Source organism: Zalophus californianus, chromosome 13, assembly GCF_009762305.2.
Source record: "Zalophus californianus isolate mZalCal1 chromosome 13, mZalCal1.pri.v2, whole genome shotgun sequence".
NCBI lineage: Eukaryota > Metazoa > Chordata > Mammalia > Carnivora > Otariidae > Zalophus > Zalophus californianus.
In genome coordinates, this window is record NC_045607.1 from 75057764 (window position 1) to 75083295 (window position 25532).

A 25532-nucleotide genomic window follows, 5' to 3' on the forward strand; every position below is an offset into this window, starting at 1 on the left:
GAGAGAGAGCACAGTTGGGGGAGGGGAAGAGGGAGAGCGAGAAGCAGGCTCTCCACTGAGCAGGAAGCCTGATATGGCCTTGGATCCTAGGACCCTGAGATCATGACCTGAGCTGAAGGCAGACACTTAACCAACTGAACCACCCAGGTGCCCCAATGGGCATCTTTTTTATCTCCTCACTCTTTAAAACACCTCAAAACATTGTTTTTTCATCCTGCAGAAAGATCTTCCCTCCCGTTCCCTTCCCTAGCCCCCTTCCCTCCCCTAGCCCCAACATGCATATTTTAGGTAACACAAACATTTTCTAGGTAACTTCCACTCATCCTTCAGCTCTCATCATGAATGTCACTTACTCAAGGATGGTTTCTCTGTTTTTTACATTACTTAAACCACCTGAAGTATGCTCCCATAATACCCTTGCCCCTACCAAAGCAACCATCATTTTTTTTTAAGTAGGCCCCATACACAATGTGAGGCTTGAACTCAACAACCCCAGGATCAAGAGGCGTATGCTCTACTGACTGAGCCAGCCAGGCACCCCAACCATCATATTTTATTTTGATTATTTGTTAATACTGCTTGCTTTCTCTCTATGGGGGTAAGAGTCATACCTTACAATATAAGCACAATGCCTGGCATGTTTTAGGAACTCATTAATTAAATGTACTAGCAAGGGTAGGAGACATTTAAAATACTAAATGACTGGTATGGTATGGTATGGTACAGACACCACATCTTTTCTTTTCTTTTCCTTTTTTTTTTTTTTTTTTTGAGAGAGTGCATGGGAGGAGAGGGAGAAAGAGAATCTTAAGCAGGCTCCAACCCAGCACAGAGTCCAATATGGGGCTCAATCTCATGACCCTGAGACCACCTGAGCCGAAATCAAGAGTTGGGCTTAACCAGTGAATGAGCCACCCAGGAGTCCCTGGGCACCACATCCTTGATGCATGGCATGGCTTGCATTACAGCTGAAAACTAGCCCTGAGCACAGAGCCATAAAAAGTTCTGACTACACCACTGCCATTTTGGGTAGTCAGGCAAAATTGTACAAAATCTGATAAAGTATATAAGGAAAACTGTTTCTGTTATAAGAGAACTGCATGTGAACATGAAGAGTGAGTCCTTCTTTCCTTCCAAGTCATTAGCAGGAAGATGTGGGGCAAGGAGCCAGGATGGGGACATTTGAATGAGGAAATGATTAAATGCGTGATGCTCTGGTTACAAAAGTATGACCTGGAAAAAGGCAGGGAGTCCATGGCCACGGTGAAATATTCTGAAGAGTAACAGCCCAAGCATCTTTCCCTCTACCTTCTTGGTCAGCATCTCACCACCTGGAGCATGCCTGTATCCCTCATCCAGTCATCTCTTCAATGCTCATCAATACACACAGAAAATCTAGCCAAACCCTTGACTATTCACCTGAAGAGACTGATAATATTGTTTGTACTTAATCTGTCCTGGGACTGAGGTAGCTGGTATACTTTGCTGAAGTCTTGTGGAAATGTGTTTTACTCTGGGAGTTTCATTGACTGATATCACAATTGCTCAAAGCGGAAAAGAAATGGAATGACTCTTCAAGGAACTGAAAATGGGTAGACACCAACATTCAAAATGAAAGTGTCCTTCTAAATAGTTATGTCTTAAAGGAATGAATCGTGTGTGAATTAATATTTTTTAATGAGAAAGACAGAAACTGACCCCAGACATTAAGTATTTAAGGGTTAAATAAAGGACCTGTTATTGAATTAAGCTTTCTTGATTATGAAAATCTATGTAACTTTAGGCCTTTAAGTGCAAACAGAGAAAACAGTGCTTCTACAGTGTTCATACAGTTGTCTGTTTGCAGATGCTAAAGTGAATTTGACATAATGGTAAGTAGTTCAAACAATCTATATTGCTGGGAGCTCTTTCTCACAGGGGATTGATTTTCCAGCACCATCAGCAACAAGCCCAGAAACACCTTCCCCTTTTGTTTATCATCCTGTAGGCCCGGGATGTATTTCACACAGTCTAATGACATTAAGCAAACTTACAGACATTCAACTGGCAAAGTTCATGAATTATTTTGCTCTTCAATATAACGTAAGAGTCATCTTGCTAAATAACTAGTCACTAAGAAAAGTTTGGTTTGGGTAATCAGGAGGAGAATAATGAAGAATATCACATCAGTAAGAGTCCACTCGGGAAAACAGCACCTCCCAACAAGAACCTGAGTAGAGGGACTATAGTACTGGGGACCCGTTCTCAAAAAGCTGGAAGGCCTGGAAAGCCTTACAGTAAGCAAGTGACAGAACAGAAGAGCAGCAACCCCATACCACCCCTAGGGCTGGAGAGACAAAAGGAGATGCAGTGACCAGAGCTGAGGAGTTGAGGCCACCTGGGGGTTCCGGAACCACAACAAGAGCTACCCACGGGGAACTGTGATCACAGAGGAGGTGACAGCCACCTTGAGCAGAGTGAGAGAGGTATAATAGCCTAGATCCTCCCTTTCTCTAACATCCCAACTCTTTCTCATGTTAGCTGATATCAGATGGAAGCCAGTGGACCACAGAGCCTGGGAAATCTAGTTTGAATGGGCCAGCCCGTGTAATACAAAGCAGAGTGGAGAAATGGTGAGAAGAAGATCTGAGAGCATATAGGCAGAGCTGTTCACCATAGAGGAAGGTGACATGAGAAAAGAGCATCATGCTGGGAATTCAAAGGCAGGCCCCAAATAGACTGTGGTTACAGGGGGCTGGCCATAAGCCCAAATGAATGCTTGAAGTCAGGCCACTGATAGCACTGTCATTTTTGGTGGTTCACTGAGACCGCAGCAGGATCTTGGGTAAAGGCTGAGGATAAAGCCCTTAATGAGAAAGAGAGAGAAAGACAGCTGGGGTTAGGAGGACAGACCCCTACCAAATGGGCCATGGGCTCCAAAAGTAATCGGAGTATACTCAGAAAACCAGGTATACTAAGAGGAAGAAACTTATCCATTAAGGTCTTGCAAGTGGAGAAGTGACATGAACAGAGATGCATTTTGAAAGGATCGGTCTGATGGCACTGTATCTCCAGGAATGGAGGGGCCAGGAATTGTTCCAGTGATCCCCACTCCAGCATGTATTTTGTTTTGCTTTGCTTTGTTTTTTAAGATTTTATTTATTTATTTATTTGAGCGAGAGAGAGCATGAGCAGGGGCAGGGGAGAGGGAGAAGCAGGCTCCCTGCTGAGCAGGGAGTGCGACACGGGGCTCAATCCTAGGACCCTGAGATCATGACCTGAGCCGAAAGCAGACGCTTAACCAACTGAGCCACCCAGGTGCCCCTCCAACATGTGTTCTTTTAATGGCATATCCCACTTCAGCTACTCAAAGAAAAAAGATCTCTTGGTAGTGGTGGTGGGAAGTCTCAGCTTTGGTGTAATTCTTCTTTCCAGATATCTGGCTCCAATTTAAGTCCAATTCTAAAACTATCACACTGAATCTGATGGGTTCTTTTCAGTCAAATCCCAGAACAATCATACATTCTAACGGTGGTTCTCTACATGCCAGACTCTGTTCTCTCTGTCCCATTAGAGTGCCTGAAGACTTAGGGTTTACTCTCCATGATGTATTAGCAAAAGCAGGGGCGGGGGGAAGCACCACAAGCTTCCACCCCAGGCATTGGAATATAACTCATATTTATACCTGGAGGTCATGCTTTCTCAGAGTTGAGGCCCAAACCGTGATCCTAGAGCTGGGAGATACTTATCTTGTTTATATGAGCATGGATTTAAGAAAACCATATTTCCCCCTTAAGATGTTTATATAATAAACTTTCTATCCAATTATGGCATGATGATTTTTACCCTCTGAGGAATTTTAGGGGAACAAAGGAGAGATATTTCTGGAGGCAAGGGCTTTTTTTTTTTTTTTTTGAGAGAGAGAAAGAGAGCAAGCAGGGGAAGGGGCAGCGGGAGAGGGAGAGAGAGAATCTTAAGCAGGCTCCACGCTCAGCGCAGAGCCTGACCTCGAGGCTCGATCCCACAACCCTAAGATCATGGTCTGAGCTGATATCGAGTCAGATGTTTAACCAACTGAGCCACCCAGGAGCCCCTGGAGGCAAGGGCTTTAAATGTATAAGACTACCACCTTCCCCAATTCCTAGGATGAAACTGCCGACCACTTACCAACTTCAATTTTGTATTCTTAACTCACATTATAACAATATCATGTTCATCCCCTAAATTTTCATTCTCCACTTTAAATGTACAATATAAAGAAAAACGCAAAAGAATATTCAAAAGAAAACATTTTTTTCCTTGAAGATCAACTTTTTTATAACCTTGAATACTTCAAACAATTTGCTGTCAGGGTGTGAAGAACTTTGGTAGAAGCGAGCAATTTGCTAAAAGCTGCTACAGGCTTTTCTAATGAACTCTGAATTCATTTCAAATGAAATAAAAGGAAGGGAAAACCAAAAAGGAGGAGGAATTTAAATAATAAATTCAATGATCTTGCATGGTGTCCCCATGTTTTTGGCAACCACACTATAAGTCAGAAGACATTTTGCTTTTTAATGAACACCATCCCGTGCAAAGAATAGCATACATCAGATAGTTTTATTTTCATGATAAAAGTGTTATTCTGAGTTATTGGCATCTATACAGCTTTGGGATTCTCAACATGTTTCATATATACATCTTATCACCCAAGTGAATGACTCCTTCTCGTGATAATACGGAATGTTCTGCAAACATTTCTGAAAGTGAGAACTGGGTGAAGGAGCTCACACATGTGCAGATATAGATATTAGTCATTGTTAATAGTGTCCCACTCTACAAGGAATATAATGTATTTGCTTTGCCATATAAGAGACATAAATATAATACCATATAAGAAATCTCACCATATGGCACTCTACATTTGGACTAAATTAAAGGAGCTGCAAAACTTTTCCTTTTCCATATTTCTTTTTTCTTTCTTCTTTCTTTCTTTCTTTCTTTTTCTTTCTTTCTTTTTCCTTCCTTTCTTCCTTTCTTCCTTTCTTTCCTTCCCTCCTTCCTTCCACTTTCCTTCCTCCATCTTTTTCATTTATTCTTGTCCTTATTCTAAAACATATAAAGGTGCATTCATAAATACATAATATCATATTCAATAATACATTTTTTCAATAATAATACATTGAAATCGGTGGACAAAGCATTAAAAGGGAAATTGAGAGTGAGAGAGAAGTAATAAGTATGCAAACTACACGTTGCAAAATGTCATTTGTCTGCCAGAAGATGATCATGAATTTGACTCTGGATTTTCTAAATAACTAGAAAGGAATCAAAACCAGTTCTGAACAAACAAGAAAATACAAAAAGAAATTTCTCTCATTGATTCTTTTAAGAAGGATCTTGAGTTTTGTCATGAACAAATCACTCTTACAACAAACAGAGTGACAAGTCTCACTGAATTGTTTGTGATGACATTCCTCAATCTAAACCAGTGGCATAATTCCAAAGACTTACTCTGAAAAGAGCAGTTCTATAGGGTTATTTAAATTCACCGGGAGTATCAGCTTTAACTTAAGTAGAACACATTCTTTCCCAGAACTAGATCGGTACATGACATTAGAAGTTATTCTGTAAATGGATATTTAGTGGTAACAAAGGAAAACAGGAAATGGCAGGAGACAAGGTCAGTTCTTTCTTTTCTTGTCAAATATACTCAAGTAAGTCCTCAAAATCTGACAATCTCATATCTGCACACCAAGAATTTCAATGCTTTTATAGACTTTATTTTCAAAGAGACATCGACAATTTGCAACTCAAATCTAGATCTTTTCATTGGTTTTAAATGGTTTTACATGCCTCTTCCCTTTCACTCTTAAATTCTGAGGATAAATTACACATATTCCAGTAGGAACTATCCAGGTACACTCTAGATGTATCATCTAATTCTCATCTAAAAAATGAATACCATCAACACAAATGAGAATCAAAATAATTAGACAAATACAAACATCTAAGTTAAGATCCACTCTTTTAACTCTGTTGCAATGAGATTGTCCCAGATATCAAGGACTTACTTAAGCTATGCTGAGCTTCTACATAAAACTTGACATCTCAGTTAGGAAAGCAAATAATATTGGTAATATAAAAGTAAAACTTGCAAACTATAATGGAGCACCACTATATGCTAGGCATTGTCCTAAAAGATTTACATGCATTAACTGCTTTAATTCTCATCACAGCCTATGAGGCAGATATTATAAATGCTCATTTTACAAACAAGGAAACTGAATCACACAGTAGTTAAATAAATTGCCCAAAGTTACATAGCTGGTAAGGGCAAAACTGGTATTCCCTAAAGAATACGTGATTCTAGAGAGTGTTTGTGACAATCGTTGTTACTTACTTATAAAGCAAAATTTGTCCAAATATTTCTATCCAGCAACAATACTAATATTTAGCTATGACAAAAATGCCACAAGGTAATTATAAAAATCATTTTGTAGGTATTTAAAAAGCAACCAAATTGGCATTGTCTTTATTCCAATAATGTTATCATACTTGAGAGATTTTTCAGAAATAATTAATCCACATCTACTTTATTCTATAATATGTAGGTACTTTTAGTCATATATGATTTTGTTTTACCAAAAAGCATTTGACACAATTATTACCACTGTCATTTATTAATCTTTTTGTCAAATAACTTATGACTATTTTCAAAACTATAATTTATTTCAAAAAAGTAAAGGTTGGTAATCACCGACAACACCCAAAATAATAGTGCCATGTTTCACACATCAAATATTTCACATGGCACCTGGGATGTGAAAAGCACCATGGATGGTGTTGGGAATTCTGAAATGAACAATGAATAATGACTTCCTAAAGTTATTATGTATTGCCACCTCCTTTAATCCAAAGAGGTCATGTTTTATTGGTTTCAGCAGTCCTAGATGATTACTGTATATGGTGTTAGTGATATAAAAGTGATAACAGCATGGAAATATTGTGTGTGTGTGTGTGTTGGGGGCAGATACTCATTTACAGTGAAGAACAGAGCAAGAATATCAGGAAGGGCTTCCCAACAAGATATTGCCAGAGCTGAATTTCGAATGATGCATTGGACTTGGCCAAGCCAAGGCAAGGTAGTCAGCTTGGACATTGGGATACCATGTGTGTAAAAGGCAGCTAGGTAAAAAAATGCCCTGATGATTTTAGGGAACCCTAAAGAATTAGGGCACAGGACAGAGCACTGAGATAATGACAGAGAAGCGGAGGCTGGCCAGTTCACAGAGGGCCCTGTGTGAGACGTTTCAGCTTCTGAATACTGGCAGGAATGAGGCGCTACCCTAAAGTTGCAGGTAGAGGAATGCCATAAAGGGATTTCCATTCTAGAGAAATAATTCTGGCAGTAGGATGAAAAAAGAAAAAAATGATGCTGGGGGAACAAGACTGGAAAATGGGGGTGTGTCTGGAGGCTATGGACGCAATCCAGGCAAAAATGATGAGCGTGATTCTGAAAGCATTCAAAGCCACTACCAAGAATATGTTGAGAAACAGCAGTCCTATTGACCAATGTGGAGAGCTCCCCTGAAGAGTACTTTCAAGAATCTAGAACTCGTTTAGAAGCGTGTGTGGCAAAGGGTGGTTTTCCGAACAACAGTCCTTAAATAGAAAATTTACTCCTTAATGTGCATGATACTTATTATCATAGAGACCACTTTCTCCAAACACTTCAATTAAGAAGCTACTTCATCCTGAAAATCCCTTTATAAGCTCTTCTGTTTCTGAAGAAGATACATACAGCCCCAGAGGTTGGCAGAGTGGGATGATCCCTTTTCTCTCCATCTGGAATTCTGTTGAATGGCACCTGAGATCTAGCCTAGAGCAATGGCAAAAATCGAATTACACTGACTTCTGCCCCACCCCACAGCACCATTCCCACCAACCTGCAGTGCAAACCTACTCTCCCGATTTGCTCAGTACAGAGATCCCAGGCTTCCCAGAGCTAGTGCTCCTCCAGCAGCTTGGGAAACTGATTAACATTCACATCTTTCCCAGCCTCATTATCTCTCCCAGATGTTTCGTGACTGCCCCTTTAAAGCATCTCTGTCTATATTTTATTTACATTTGTTCGGCAATATTGATGCTTAATGAATAAACGCACTAAACTGTCAGTACTGGAGACTAATTAAATCTATGTATGAGCCTGAGAAGCTGATTGAAAAATTTGCAGTAACTAAACTGGGTTTAAATAAACACTTTAGTGTAGTGCTTTAATTACACTTTAGTTTGTAATGTAATTTTTGGCTGTTTAAACTATGATTTAGGCTGAGCTAATTACAAATGATTTTCTACTCTGTAATTAATAAAAACAAAATTGTAATTAGACAGCTGCTCTGGATCAGGGCGACAGTTTGTGTGTGCTGGCTCATGATGTTCTGTCTGGCAGAGACACAAGGAGAACACTCGGGGATTGAGGTAGCCTGCACCTTTCCAAGGTTCATTGTTAAAGACCAAGGCCAGAGTGTCTTGGTGAGTTTCGTAATCCAGCTGATGCCAGGGAAAGCAGTCTCTACTTTGTTATAGGCTGAGTGTTCACATACGTTCTGTCCTGAGACATCACTTTTGAAAAAAGCACTGATACCAAATCTCTGTTACTTCCTCACTGTAGCCTCCAACTCATTCACCTTTGCTTTTTGTCAGAGATTAAAACAAATGATACTAGTATGTTTCCCTAAACCAGTCAATCATGATGTTAATGACTGTCCTATCTTAGATTTTGTTCTGGTTTTACTTGCCGTATAACAAACCATCCCAAACTTGGGATCATAAACAAGCATTTCATCATGGTCAAAGATTCTATGGGTCAAGAATTGGTACAGGTACAGCGAACACGGCTTGTCTCTGCTTCATGATGTCTGGGGCCTCAGCTGAGGAGACTAGAATGGCTAATGTAGGAGTTGTAGTCATTTGGAGGCATCTTCACTCAGCACCTCCACCAGGCCTCTTGATGTGATCAACGCATCATCAAAAGGTAATTGCCTGGGCGCCTGGGTGGCTCAGTTGGTTAAGCGACTGCCTTCAGCTCAGGTCATGATCCCGAAGTCCTGGGATCGAGTCCCACATGGGGCTCCCGGCTCAGCGGGGAGCCTGCTTCTCCCTCTGACCCTTTCCCCTCTCATGCTGTTTCTCTCTCTCTCTCTCTCTCTCTCTCAAATAAATAAATAAATAAATAAAATCTTTTAAAAAAAAAACGTAATTGCCTCAGGGTAGTTGGATTTCCTACATGGTTTCGCAAGGCTCTCATGAGCGTGTTCCAGAAAACAAAGCAGACAGGATCTGCGTTGTCTCCCATGGCCTAGCCTTGGAATTCTGATAGCATCACATCTGCTGTACTCTAGTGGTTGAAGTAGTCACAAGCCTATCCAGATTCAAGGGCAAGGGGATCTTGATGGGACAGTAACAAAATCACATGGGATAGGAGATGTTACGCAGCCATCTTTAGAAAATGCAATCTGCCACGGATTTGCAGAGCATAGTTTTTGAAGCACATTTGTTACATAATTGGAGACTGAAGCTACACCGATATAGTCTAGATAGTAAATATGACCTCCACTTCGCAAACTGAGGCCCATGAAAGAAAGGTAAAGAATTAGTATGTGGCCTAGGTGGGTCCAGAACCAAAATCCAGACCCTCTATACCTCTGGCTGCCAACCAGAGTCATGTAAAAAGAAAGCTCTGGTTCTTAGTCTCTAAATGTAGACTTAATCCTGAGTAACTTCGCCCCACCCCTTTGTCTCTTCTGGTGCATTTCTGCTTCCAGACCCCCAGTTCCTTTCCTTGCTGCTCCCGGCTCCATTTTTGTCCTCCTGCCGCCCTGCTCGCTTGTGGCACCCCGTGACTCCATCAGAGCCATAAACATGATGTTCTTGCTCAAATGTCAATTGAGCTGACAAAACTTAATCTGACCAGGGATCCTGGGCAAATTTATTCTGGGAACTGGGTGCAGTGATAGTCTTAAATACAAAATAAAGCAGAATAAAACTTCTAACCTCTCTGCCTAGCCCCTTCCCCTCCATTTCTCTCTTTCTCTCTCTCTCTCTCTCTCTCTCTCTCTCTCACACACACACACACACACACACACACACACACACACACACACACCCTATAAGTGAGACACAAAGTTTTTCAAACAGGAGATGTAGCTTTACAGGAAGTAATGGTGCTGAGTCAATCAGAGGTTAGAGAAGCCTATCCCTTGCCTAATAGATCTCACTATTAACATGAATACAGTCATGATTAACTGAAGACCATATATAATTAAGTACCAAAATGCATGGGGAAATGGCTACATAAATTGTGATAGATAGATACCAATGAGGAGAGGAAAATGAGCAGGTTGATGGAGAAGTGAGATCAGATTTGCATCTTATTCTGCTTGAATTGAATATGGGAGACTGTAGAGGAAAACACTTTTCGTGGGGAAGAAACCAACATCAATGAAAACAAAAAAGAGGAAGCAAGCATGGCACATGGAGATAAATAGTTTAACACTGTTTATAATGGCAAAAACTGAAAACAGTTCAAGGTTCAACCATAAGGGTATAGATGTTTAAAGGAGTAATTCTAAAAATAAATTAATGCTTATCTATTTAATACAATATTCCCTAGGTCTTTACATGATCCATTTGTTGGTGAGGAAGGATGTCCAAATTATATTATTCATCTAAAAAGCAGAACACAAGGTGCCTGGGTGGCTCAGTTAGTTGGGCATCTGACTCTTGGTTTTGGCTCAGGTCATGATCTCAGGGTCCTAGGATCGAGCTCTGAGTTGGGCTCCACACTCAGTGGGGAGTCTGCTTCTCCTCTCTCTCTGTCCCTCCCTCTGTTCATGGACTCTCCCTCTCTCTCTTAAATAAATCTTAAAAAAATTAAATAAAAATAAATTTTAAAAGCAGACTACAACAAGGCATATGTAACATGATTATGTAAAAGAAATATAAAAATAGGCATAGCTGTAAATACTGGTATGCACACCCAACATTATTTTTAGTACATAATATGAAATTTTGTATTATATATAACATTTGGCATGCATCTTAATATTTATATTTATACAAAATACCATATATAGTCCTATATAGAATATATACCAAATATTATAAATACTAGGATATATAGCAAATATCATATAATTAATATAAATATTATATGATATTTGGCATCTATCCTAACTATAATAATATTCATGTTTATTATTCATGTTTATTATATGTTCATGTATCCTAGATGGTAGATTAGGGATTAGGTCTCTGCCCTTTATTCTTTCTGATTTTTTTTGAATTAGCATTTATTACTTTAATAATCAGGGGGAAAGAAAACAATGGATGACCTTTAAAAAAGGCAGTTTCAAGAACCATAGTTAGAATGGGAGAGTTCTTGTAGGGCACTACTTGAAGACAGTGTACATGGCCCTATCATTTAAGTTGTCTGACGTAAAAGGGAATGAAGATATGGAACCACAGCGTACTCAACTGAATATTTCATTTCCCGGTTTAAGGAGAACTATACATCTTTGGAAAACAGAAACTAGTTGAAAGCAGGAATGCAGGGCACAGTACAATGAGATAATGGCCAGGTTATGCCATTTAATGAATCCAGAATTAAGAGGGGATAGGATTGAGAGTATTTGTGGAAGGCTGGGCTGAGAGGGATAGATGAACAGGTACAGAAAGGTTAAGGACACAGGTCAAGGCGGAAGGATACTCTAAAACTTAACACCCCAGTGACACCTGAGAGGGCCCCTGCTTAGCGAGGAAGGTGGAGAGGGACACTAGATTTTGACCCTTTTCAAAGTTCCTTGTATTCATTAGGATGTAGGTTTGGTTGTTGCTGTCACAAAGCCCCAAATACACAAGACGGAAATGTATTTCTTTCTTGAAAGAGTCTGAGTGTGGGGGTGACTGACAGCTCCTGGATATAGGAAACGAGGCTCACATCCTCTCATCGCTCTGCCCTCCCACTTCATCACGCGCATGGTCTTCATCGCCCAGGCTGCTCTACCACCATGTCCATGTCTCAATAAGCAGATACAGAAGGAAACTGCAGAAGGAGGACACAACCTCATTCCTCCTCGAAGAGGTTTCAGAAATCACTTCTACTCATATCACGTTGGCCAAAATGACTGTATCTAGCCACGAGAGAAGCTGGGGAAATTAGTCTGTAACTGGACATTTATGTAAATAAAAGTGCCATGCCTTGGAAAAAAGAAAGCAATAGATGTTGGCAGACAACAAGAAGTTCCTGCCACAGCATACTCCCAGATGATTCGATACAAGGAACAGGAACATATTCTAAGAGCTCAAGCCTTTGTCTACCATCGTAACACTCCTTAGAGCTACTTCATAATCAAATCTTCTTAGAGCTAAATGTGGGTAAGGCATCTTTAATTTAAAAAAGAATACACCACACACAGGACACACACACACACACACACACACACACACACACACACACACACACACACACACACACACACACACAATTAATGAATCACCTAAAGTTCTGGTCCTAAGTTGCAGTAACAAACTGAGCCAGATAAATAGCAAAGGCAGCAGAAGTAGCTTGAATGACACATTCTAGCTGATGTTTTATGAATAAGACCTCAACTGAAGCTTGTTTGTTCTCTACCCTGCAATGTTTATATGTTGCTCTAGAAGTTTCATATCTTTCTGAACATACCTTCTCATTTCCATTCATTTCCTTTATTCCTTCACTCTGCAGCTCATAATAATACCCTTTCAAAAATTTAACATTGAATTTTCCCCCCAAACTTTTCACCTTCTTTTGGCATGCACATATTTATTAGCTCTCAGCTAACGGCTGGGTTTTCCTTTATTTTCTGCCAATATTTTTAATGATATTAGCATACCTCCAGATATGAATGGGGCAGTGTTCACTTTTAACCACCCACCAACATTCTTAGCTTAACAATTTTTGTAATGGAAATATTTTTCTCTTCATCTTGTCTCACAACTTTGGGACTTTTACTACCTTCTTTGCCTCAAACACATTTTAAATATCCTCAAATCCTATCAAATCTTTTCAACTTCTTGGGAATCTGTCCTATCCTGCTTGATCTGTTTGCTGCATATCTTATGATCAGTCCTAAAATCATGATTTATTTCATGACAGTTCATCTAAATCATCAATGGGTGCCCCGCCGTCTACATTTAAATATCCAACTCTTCAATCTGATCTTCAGGACCCTCCTCAATTCGTCCTGTCTTTCCCATCTTACTCTAATTCACCATGAGAAGCACTGAGCTCCTCACTCCTGAAAGCCCGTGCCCCAACCAGTAGCACCCACCCCCTCTTGGACACTTGTGGAATCAGAATTGGCATTTGAGCAAGAAACAATACAATCTAACATCCTTTCCTTACTGCTCTGGTGCTTTTTCCCAAGATATTTGCATGCCTTGTTCCCTCACTTCCATTGCAACGATGGCCTTAGGTAAGCTGGTAGAAACAGCCCAGTGTTGTCCCTGGTTGGAATTCAGCATAGGGATGCTCTTTCCAGTATAGCCATCAGAAGACATGTATTAGGATGACCAGATCCTCCTAGTTTGTCCTGCGGCGGTCCTGGTTTTAGCACTGAAAGCCCTGTGTTCCCGGAAACCCCTCAGTCCTAGTCAAATTGGGACAGTTGATCATTCTACAGTATGTTTACAAACCGTAACTAAGCCCACTTTCTCACAGTGGTTCCACTGAGTCACTATCTCATTTAAATTAAATAGGCTTTTGTGAGCTTTAACCACAATATTGCTATAGATTGCAAAAAATCAACTACTCTGGATTGCAAACAACCAATTTTCAAACTAAACAAAAGACCACGATTATATTGCCTGAATATGAATGCACAAAATCTAGAGGTATAACCACACCATATACTTAGGAGTAATACCCACTAAGACTCATGAATAAGGTGTGCTTTACAAGCATACCTTTGAATACTGAACTGAGAAAATACTGTTCACATTAGTGGTATATTTAATAAAGGTTTGTTAATAGAAAGCTGGATACATACCAGGTATGACAATATACTTTTAATAAAATTCTCTAAACAAAATAAATATGAAAACATGTAAGTATAGAGTTATTATTGTCATTGTTTTCTATTCATAAGAAGTACTTTTTTACGTTCAAGAAAACCAACAAAGAAAGCAACTAATCCCTTAGAGGGTTGCAATTAAAGATGAAAATTTATTATTTTATTTTTGGCAGTTTAATGATTGAACTGCAAAACACATTGATCCCCTATTTTCAGACTTATGATAAAAAACAAAAACAATGCAAGTGAGATAGATATTTGTGCCTATTTACAAAGCATTTACTTTACTACAGTTACATATGAAAAAAATCATTGTTCATAATAATGTCTTATATACTAAATTATTAAAAAATATTAAATGCTTTTTAAAAATTTATTGAAAGTAGCCCAATCCCTTCATAGCCATGTTTAGATAGTATTTTCATAAATAATATCATTTTCTCTCTAAATATACATAATATTTTCTCCTCAACTGTTGGCTGGCTTACAATAATTGAAATTTTCTTATTTTCTCTCTTTTTTGGGGAAGGGGTAACAAAAATCAATTTTGGTTAAAAGTGCCACCTTAAAATATTTATTAAACAAGCCTTATATGGTGAATTCCTCCTTCTATGTAAATAAGCAAGAGAAAGGCCTAATTCTGATGACATAATCTGTGGTCTTCGCTGATTTTGCCGTAGTGGCTTATCATCTTTAGCCCGTGAATAATTCTTTCATTTTGAGCTCATCTTGTCCCTGATGGCCCAATTATTGCTTCTGGGTAATGACCCAGTCAGATCTTATTTAGAAAGAAACATACTCCTAAACAGCACACAGTGATGCCTCTTTGACCTCAGAGAAGCCACAAAGGACAGCTGCATTATCATACAGAGTAAAATGGCTCCAGTAAAATTAGGTTCCAGCTGAGAAGAAAGCTTCCTGAAGGCATTTGGTGCCTCAGAATCATTGACTAGATCAAATGTTCCATTAGAAATTGTAATTGGTTTCATTCTTCATTCTCCCAGATGTCATTCATAAAAAATTATTAGGTGGTAATAACTGACCACAAGGTAGACCCTTTTATGCAACCTTGAATCTGCTCTGTTACTTAGCTAAACAATCCAGTTCTTTAAATAGTCCCCTTTAGATCGGTTTTCACCCCTTAATCACTACTGTGTTTTTTTTATTCATTTCTGTTTTTCAAATTTTCAAAAGCAAAGACCAACACTGGCTATCATAAAAACTGTTTTCTCAATGCTCTCTAGTGTTGAATGTACAAAGAAGGAAGTACTTGACTGTTCTTTTTATTACGAGGAAATCTTAACTGAGAAAGCAGATTACACAGGAACCTGTCCAATTTATGCTGAGCTTTATCATGGTTATTTCTTAAATTCAGACAATTCAAGCAAAAATGCAAAATAAAGTTGAAAACAAAGAGTATCGTTTGGTTATTGGAACTGTCAATGTATTTAACAGGTTGTGAGGAACAAAACCAAGGAGGAAAACTAATGCTGGTAGGAAAGAATGGGGAATACTGGTGGAGTGGGGGCAAAGGGGGTGACAGTCACAAGCCATCCAAGATCTATATGCAGCAATAAGACCACGGGCTTCCAAAATGGGACTCACTTACCAATCCCTCGATTTTTAACGTCACCTTGTGTTGTTTTGTGTCTTCCTTGCTGCCTTGGCAGGAACTGCATCTATACCCTTTCCCCAGTCACGGCTTTCTGCATCACCATTTCCAGTCAAATGACAGTAGAATCTACTAAGGGAGTAATCAATTAATGGCCAGATACCACCGCTAACCTATTAATCTTTCTCTAGTAGAGAGCGATCATAACCCGAATAATTTTCTTTTCACCTTTTTTACTTAGTAAGAGCTTGTCTTTTCATCCCTAGATCATGAATGAGTAAGTACCAAGCCTCGTAGTTCTCATTCCTGAAGTATGGCTAATTACCCTGGAAGGACAAAACAAATCATAATTATGGACAAGGTGAAGACATTTCCCTCCAACTCTGATCAAATTCATTTCTCTCCCTCTTATAACCTCATAACTCCAACTCAAGGTGTATGTTTCCAAAGAAGGTCATGCTTTAAAATATGACTTTGGGCCCATAGACTTTACACAATTGTCTCACAGTGAGCAAGAACACCACATAAATTCAGGTATTATTGCTGTTGTTACTAAATCATATTGGCAGTTTAAGGTGACATTTCTCAAAATTATTGTTAGCTGACCAGCAACATTAGCATCATCTGAAAACTAGAGGGCACATGCTTGGCCCCACCCAAGATCTGCTGAATTAGAAACTCTGAGGGTAAGACCCAGCCATCTGTTGCTTAACAACCCTTCTAGGTGATTCTAATGTACACTAACATTTTGATAAACACTGTCTTAAGTAACACTTAAAATATTCGATTCAGTTAACAGGGATATTGGCTGAGAGCTACAGCATCAACAAAAACCATCTAAAGAAGAACAAACAGGGCGCCTGGGTGGCTCAGTCGTTAAGTGTCTGCCTTCGGCTCAGGTCATGATCCCAGGATCCTGGGATCGAGTCCCACATCGGGCTCCCCGCTCAGCGGGAAGCCTGCTTCTCCCTCTCCCACTCCCCCTGCTTGTGTTCCCTCTCTCGCTGTCTCTCTCTCTCTCTCTCTGTTGAAAAATAAATAAAATCTTTAAAAAAAATAAAATAAATAAAGAAGAACAAACAGATGACATTTATTCAGTTTTCTATGCAAGGGAGTCAGCTACTATCAACTGCATTTCACAGACTCAAGGAAAGCAGGGGAGTGGGAAAGCTTCATAGTTTAAAAAAATGTGTGGGGGAGGCTTTGGATATATTCTGATTGGAAGTTGTTGGCATAGGGAAGCTGGAGAACTCACTAGAAACGAGACATCTTATGTGACTGGTTTCAGGAACATATCTGGCTTTTTCTGCTTGGTTCTGAGCTGGAAGCAGGGTTTAAAAAGAGGGAAGCTGGCAATCGTTGACCATTCTGGGCCACTTGCTACAGAGGTGTGGTTTGGCTTACTGGAATAGATGCCACCAAGGTTGGTGGATCAGAGTCCTATTATCACATTTGGTCTGGCCACTGTCTGTTGGTATATTTAGCCTCACAGCCCATCCCCCACCTCCAACTCCGCCTCTTTGGTCATTTTCACACTTGAGAGAGAATGCACAATTCAGGGAAGAGGAAAGATCCAGGTCTTCACTGCTCAGGCATTTAATGGGTTTTTCCACAGTCCATCGCATCATGAGATCTTCTTGACCTTTGTGTTGTTATATCATCATGGCAAACAACTGACAAGAAAGTAACTACACAGGATCTCTTAAGACTCCAGAAACAAAGCAGTGAACCAGCATCATGATCACTCTGACTAAAGCAAGAACAATTAATACTCTTTATTAAATCTTTGGAACAGGAAACCCCAATTGCTCAACTCAAGCCAGGAGAACTAAATCATAGGCCATAAGAATTAACCTGAGAGCCAAGTAGCTTTATCCCAAAGCTGATACATGCCACCTGTTCTATCTTGCCTGTGTTACTGATCCAACTGGAGGGAGAAATACTGCCAATGGCCTAGACACCAAAATGACTAGCCAACAACAAACCTCAAGCAATACAATTGTCCATCTCTACCCATGCCCATGAGTTACAATTGATCTGTATTCCATGTAGGGCATTGACCATATCATTAACAACTTCTGTCAATTAGTGATAAGTTTTTTTTACTGCCTTTTCTGTTTGTATGATTGCCACCATGGGAAACAATGCTCTGATAGCTTATATAAATAATGAGTCAGTAATCCTCCCATGGGGGGGTGTACCAGTAATCAAAGGTGATCTCCTTTTGGAGCTCATACATGAATAAGAATTCCCAGATTTTATAGAATTAGACTCCCTGCATACACACTTTGTCTTGGAATTCCAAAGGTGCATGAGGTAGTAATAAGAGGCAGTGAGGACCAGGCATCTCTGACAAAGGAAGTAGGAGCACATGGAGATCCAGGATAAAAAAGATGAATTGTACGTGACAAAAGGTCAGAGCCAATACCTCACATTAACTGGATTACATATTTGAATCTCTATTATTTTTTTTTTCATTTGGCAAGTAGTTAGCTCACTGCCTTGCAAAAATTGTTGAATTAAATTTAGATTTACCTAGGGTCTGATCAATAGATGGTAATAATTTGTTTTTGTTTTTTTCTGAGAGAAAGTAATACTAGCAAAGGTATAGACTGAGTTGCTGAAAGTCATTTTCACCTAGATTCAAGTGGAAATGCCATCAGCTGTAATTCCCTATGGTCTCATATGATGAGATCGGAATTGCCAGAAGGTTTTTATCATAAGATCCAGTGATGGGTGGCATATGCAGCATGGTAAGATTGAGGGCAGTGGCTACTATTTGGTTTATCTAAGAATTAGTATGGCACTAGTAAGGTATTAGTATATTCTGACCTAAAAATAATAATAAAAATTAAAGGAAAGAGAAAAAGGCCATTACTCCATAGTCAAGGAAAATAAAAAAGAAATGATTATAAGCAAACAGAAAAACAAGACAGACATTACACAGGGGTCTTGGTCTGATATCTTGAGCAGAAGCTATCTATATTCCAAGGTCATCGGCTTGTTGAGCTATTTCATAAGATAAGCAGCTAAGATTTCTGAGAATTCTCGGTTTGAGTTCCCCTATTGGTAGCTCTTTAATTGTGTGAATTCCCAATGGCTTCTTTAGTTGTGAAACACGAACCCAAGGACTGACCTTCTGGAGTTTTACTGCTGCATTTGTTATTAACAGTTACCTAGTAAGATTACTTCCTAGGAGTTTCAAGAGAAGTTCTTCTCTGATGTCGCCTCCCACAGACAAATCTCCTGATTGAAGGTCAGGAAGAGACGAAAGATCATATTGATGTTGTAGAAAGGCAGCCTTAATTTGTCAATAATAAGATTGAGTATAGTACCCAGGTCCCTTGAAATATTTTGTCATGCCTGGGCCTGTGCAGCGGAGTCTAGTATCAGACACTAAATCTGTAAATGCCTGGGCCTTCCTGTTCTCAGTTCATAGAAGAATAACAGACGTGTCCCCAAGGAAGCGAACCATACATCATAAGGGACAATGGGAATAACTTTACCCCAGGGAGCGCAAGGGTTTCTGAAAATTTTGCTAGGTATATCCATAGATGTCATTGGTTCTTTCAACCTTTCCAGAAGGTTGTGGATAGTAAAGACGGTGTAGTCTTTGAGTAAGAGGTAACACCTTACAGATTTCTCTTATGTTTCCTCTAAATTTGTGCTGCAGTCACTTGATACAAAAGTTGGTAAACCTAGGTTGAAAACACAAAATCAAACAGCATTTCGGAGACTGCATCTTTTGAGCAAATAAAAGGTTTAACCCATTCTGAAAAGAAATAATAATGGAAACATGTTCAGATCCCATGGAGGATGGGGGCTAGATAAAACTCATCTGAGGTGGTCAAATGGCTCTTAAGGCTTTTTCATGTTCATGTTTTTCAAATATTATATTGTTCATGTGTGGCACAAGACCTGAATATAAGCTCTCTTGGTTATTTTTAGTTTCCCAGCCAATGCTGATTTAAGATAATAAGGAATCTGTCTATAACATGATGAGTGGCTTCATGGAGAAATTTAGTTGATATCTCTGAAATCATCTGGTGCCACCAACCAGCCATCTTGTGATCACAGATACTACCTGAGTGAAGGGTACAACCAGATTTTTTCCATTCTTCCTTTCCTTCCTTCCCTATACATTGATATTGCCTAATAGCCTCTTTCAACCCCTAAAGAGCATATCTTTTAAGGGTTTAAATGGGATCATATCTTTAGTTAAGGCTGCTTATTTTGCATAATCATCTGATATTTTCCTTTAGTTTCCATATTGTCTCCTTTCACATGGGTCTCAAACTTTATAACAGCCAGCTCTTTAGGAAGTAACAGTGCATTTAAAAGTTTCTCAGCTTTTTGGGCATTTTTGTGGATGCTGCAGCAGAGATAAGAAGCCTCTTTTGTTTCAAAAGCATCCCAAAGTCACGTACTACTCGAAAAACATAGTATCTATAGAGATGGTTACTCTCTGTTCTTTGGCTAGTTTAAAGGTTCTAGTAAGTGCCAAAAGTTATGCCTTCTTGGGTAATTTTTATCTCAGATAGAGAACTATACTCTAAAGGGGAGCTTAATTTAGTGAAAATATATCCTGTTTTCATAGCCTCCAGTTCCACCCTTGAGGTATGATCCATTAAGAAATAATATTAAGTCACAGTTCTCAATGAAAGTCTCCATAAATCTAAGCAAGTTCTAGAAAGTTCCCTATCTGAAGTAAGACAACTGTGAGGTTTCCTTTTTCCGGAAGGGAGGAGAGCAGAGAATGGTAGGTTTCAGGATGATGCAACAGGGAACAGTATTTGAGAAGGAAAGAGTAACAGCATCACAAGAGGTTAACTGGATTGCTGGAAAACACTGTATGTTCTCAAACAATAGTGAGGCTGTATGGTGTGAGGAACAATAAAGCCAAATGGGTTGTTTAGAACTAGTTCCACAAAAGCTTCAAGTTTTGAAATGGCAGCAATCGCTCTACAAGGAAGATAAGTCTTACATTCAAGTCAAGGGTGAAGTTACCATACATGATTTTTTTTTAAATTTTATGTATTTATTTATAAATAGAGAAAGAGAGTGAGTAGAGGCAGCGGGTGAGGGAGGAAGACAGAGACTCTCAAGCAGAATTCATGCTGAGCACAGAGCCTGATCCATGACCCCAAAATCACGACCCGAGCCAAAACCAAGAGTTGAATGCCCAACTGACTGAGCCACCCAGGCATCCTTACATGGTAGGTTTTTCATGGTTCCCATGATGTTGAGTTAAAATCCCAAATTGCATATGCATAAGTAGATAAAACGGTCTTTTGTAGGTAAGAAGACCTGTTCATGCTTGGCTCCCCAAGTAGAGGATCTCTTACTGATCACTTGTTCAGTTTATAGAGTTGTTGCAATCTCAGAAAAACTTGACACCCATTTCTTTCAATATCCAGATGAACCTAGAAATTCTCTAAGTTATCACTTGATGAGGGGTCTACACTATGTTTGGATAATCTTTAGTCTATTTGGAGAGTGTTTTTCCCTCTTGGATAAATAATGGACTGTACTTTGGCAAATTTGTAATTTATCTTTTGAAGCTTTATGTCCCTTTTCTGCTAAGGCTGAGAGCAAACAAATGGAATTTTTTTTATAGGCTTCCTTGTTCTCTGAACAAAGTATTTGGTCTTTGAGCAAGTCATCCACTTATTGTATCAAAACTGAGTCACACAGGAAATTTAGATCCAATTTTTGAATGAAGATCTGGGAAAAATAGGAGGGGGCTTCAGTGAACCCCTGGAGCATAACTTTCCACATGTAACCACAGGTATTAACTGTCCTGGGCTAGGGGTACCCTGAAAAGAGCAGAAAAAAAGTCCACTGTATGGAAACAGGCCACTCTAGGCATATTTGATGCCATGATGGTATTTGGGCTAAGTACTACTGGGGAGAGAGACATAATTTTTTTTAAATAGTCTAAGATCTTGAACAAATCTGGATCTTCATCCCTTTAGTATATTTATTGGCAAGACAGAAGTGTTACAAGGACTACTACAGAGTATGAGAAGGCCCTTGGACATAAGGTATTCAACTATAAGTCTGATTCCTTTTCTTTGCCTCTGGCTCCAAAAGATACTGAGTAAGTTTGTGTTATAGGTTGGCAGGATCTATCTGAACTTTAATAGGTTCTGCTCCAGTTGTTTTTCCTATGTCAGTAGAATTTTTAGTTTATATAGTGTCTGGTAGGGTGTAAGATCGTCAGCTGGGGTATGCATCAAATACATACAATGGAGAAGACAGAGCTATATCCAGAGCAGACACAACTTGATCTGAATATTGGAGTCCTCTGAAACCCCAAGAAATAGTCTCTCTGGCGTGCATTTAATGTTACAATTCCATTTTCTTTCTTTTTAAAAAGATTTATTTATCGGAGAGAGCATGAGTGGGAGGGACAGAGAGAGAGAGGGAGAAAGAATCCCAAGCACATTCCACGCTGAGCTCGATCTCAGGCCATAGAGATCATGACCTGAGCTGAAACCAAGAGTCAGGAGCTTAATTGACTGCATCACCCAGGTGCCCCTACAATTCCATTTTCAAAATAAATCTCTCCCTATTAAATTCTCAAGGGTGGTATCAAAGAACAGGAACTAATGTTGTTTAGTCGAAGACCTAAGGGTTACATTTAAGGGCTAAAAGACAGGAAAAACCTGTGGGCTATTATAAATACCTAACACCTGTGTGCTGTATTTATGCCAAGGAAGAACTTGAGCAAAAGTCACAGGATTTAATGTAGGAAGTAGTGCCCATATGTGTCAGAAATTGATGAGATTGGCCATATATATTTATAGTTAGTTCACCTTGAGTGTTTAAAGGTAAAGCAGGATAATGGATGTTTTTTCTTTCCTTGGTGTGTCGTCTTTGATCTGAGTTGAGATTTTTTTTGTCTTGCTTTATCTTTTGTTCAAACTATCCCTTCTGTTTAAAATACCTACAAGTGTCCTTGTCAATAGGTTGTCTGTTGGGAAATGCCCCCCTGGCTGATTGGCAAGGCCACAGTTTGAATCTTGCCTTGTTATTCTTCAAAAACAATCTCAAAATGTTCTGCTAGGTGTTACAACACCTGTAGTTCAGGTAAGGGGATATATCCCACTCTAATATCATCTTTTCTCTATTTGCGTTATTGAATTATGGTCCAATTGATTTTTATTGGAAATATTTCAGTATGACTTTCAGGATATGTTTTTCTACGTCTGGGGTCTCTTTTAACCCTTGGGTTTATTGTAGAAAGAAGAATCTTTACTTTGCAGAAAGGAGGTCCCTTTCTGGGTCAGTTCCACCATCTTTTGCCATTCAAACTTTAGCATCTGAGGTTCTGACCCATATGTATACAAGGTGATATAGGTCAGGCAGCCCTGGGTCATGTGCATCCAAAAGAATTCTGATGCTCCTATAAATAGTTACTGGCCTTCTCTGTGTTTGGGCAAGTCCCAAATTATAGCCTTAAATTTAACATGGATTTAAGGTTTGAAATCTACAGTAGCTTGCAGACTCAGCTCATGGAATGGATGTGTATTTAGAGGCAAATTGTATTCTGGGGTCTTAGGACAGTCACTGGGAAAAGGGTAAAGAGTCTGGACAAGAAGAAAAGGAGCCTAGGTGGCTCAGTGGATTAAATGTCCGACTCTTAGTTTTGGCTCAGGTCATGAATCAAGCCCCGTGCTCAGCATGGAGTCTGCTTGTCTCCCTCTCCCTCTGCTGCTCCCCTCACTCTCTCTCTAATAAATAAATAAATAAAATCTTTTTCTAAAAAAATTGTTTTTAAAATAAAGAAAAAAGAAGAGAAGGAAGTAGTCAATGGGAAATGTGGAAGGAGAGCAGACACAGTAGCAAAGGGGAAGAAGGGAACCAGATGTTAGGGAGTCAAATGGAGAATAAGGAGAGTGAAGATAATGAGGGCAATGAGCCTGGTTTCTTATTGCATAAGCTTGTCAAGTTGCTCATTAGATTTGGCCAAAGAACATTTTAGTGAAGCAATTTCTGAATAAGAATGTTGTTTGTTGGCCTCTACATAACAGTAAAAAATGCTGCCCACATTCTCTTTCATTTTTTTCCCCTGATTCTCCAATGAACATTTTTGTTCCAGTCAATTATTCCTTAGAGTGGACACAAGGTCAAAAGCATCCTTGGTGAAGTTATACCATTTAGAGAGAGAGGCACAAGAATTAAAATTATAATGAAAATATATATAAGAAGCAGAAGGTTTTCCTGTATTGGGAGAGGATTTAGACTTAGAAGACCCCATGAGAGCTAGCAACAATTGGTCATAAGTAATGCTTCTACACTTCATGCTAGAGGCAGAAGCTGTAGGTAAGCTAAGGAGACATAAGACATCTTATATGATTACTTTCAGAGGATTTTTTTATCTCTGATTGGTTCTGATTTGAAAGTGAGGGCAAAAAACATAGAGAAGGTGGTAGTCATTGATCATGTCCTGACCATTCTGGGCTGACGACCATAGAGGTGTCCTTGGCCTTTTGGGCTGACTGCCACCAAGGCTGTGGATCAGAATTCTGTTGTCATAAACGATTTGGCTTATAATCTAATTTGTGTCTTTGTTTTACATATCTTTTCTTGAGGATAATGGGAAATGAGAGCAGAAAATAGGGAAAGTACTTATTAAAAGCACTTTATCAGTGACAACAAACTATTTTTTTTGATATTTTATTTATTTATTTGAGAGAGAGAGAGAATGAGCAGGGGCAGTGGCAAAGGGAGAGGGAGAGGGAGAAGCAGACTCCTTGCTGAGTGGGGAGCCTAATGCCGGGCTCAGTCTCAGGACCCTGAGATCATGACCTGAGCCAAAGTCAGACACTTAACTGACTGAGCCACCCAGGTGACCCAAAGAAGGGACTAGTGGCAACAAACTATTAATAGATCTTCCAGTGATAGGGCTTTTTCTCACTGGAATGGTGAGCCATTGACTAAAGTGAAAAAAAAATGATGATTAATCATTCTAAAGTTCTAGGAACTCCAGGCTAACTGATATTTTATCTCTTACTCTGTGCTATGGACCCTCATTCTGTCATATACCGGAGAATCCTTGAGACATATACATAGTACAGAATTGAGAATATAAAGCGAAGAGCTCTACTTTCTCCTCTTTTCTCTCTATCCTTGTTCAGGGGACCTTAGACCCAACTCCTACATTCCACTCAAGTATGTATACGCAATTATACTTGAGGATTTGAGTCCATTCACATTATGAACTCAGTTCCATGTCTGTAGATTCTATTTTATCTGGATCTACGATCTCATGCTCCCACCCACTAGAGTCAATTTATATTGTGAAGCATCTAGAATTCTTTTCCTAAATAGCCTCAAGTATGTCACTAGGGCCTAGGTGGGCATTGCTACCAGTCTAATCCTCTCAAGGGTGGTGGGGCTCTAACACGTGAAGAATGCCCAAAGAACTATTTGCCTATGATAGTAAACAGGGCTTGGAGGTGCAGGTTAGGATATCCTCACAAGGGCATACATGGCTCTTCAGCATTTCAGTGTAAACATGTTTTTGACCCTTGTATGCCCTCAGATCACTGAGAATTTCAGAAAACCAAAGATCTCCCCTTTTTTGTTGTTGTTGTTTTATATTTTCTCGTTACTTATCATGTGGTCCAAGGATCAAAAATAGCACCTGGGAGCTTGTTTAGAAATGCAGAAGCTCAGTTCCTACCACAGACCTATTTAACCAATAATCATTGTAATAAAACTCCACCTAGGTGATTCATAGGCTTATTAAAATTAATTTCACCTAATTCTTCTTTCTTCACTTAGGATTGCTGGCCCATTATATGCTCAGGAGGGCAGTTTCTATGACTGCTTATTCACTT

The 25532-nt window shown here is 39.4% G+C and overlaps 1 long non-coding RNA gene across 1 annotated transcript in view; it reads right to left on the reverse strand.

The window, feature by feature from the left end:
* LOC113934833 overlaps positions 1–25532 on the reverse strand; it is an 83148-nt gene that overhangs the window by 51926 nt on the left and 5690 nt on the right. Inside the window, exons 2-3 of the long non-coding RNA XR_003523812.1 lie at positions 15913–16010; positions 15682–15813 (exon numbers count right to left, since the gene is read on the reverse strand). This is a non-coding gene — a long non-coding RNA (uncharacterized LOC113934833). The remainder of the gene's footprint in view (positions 1–15681; positions 15814–15912; positions 16011–25532) is intronic.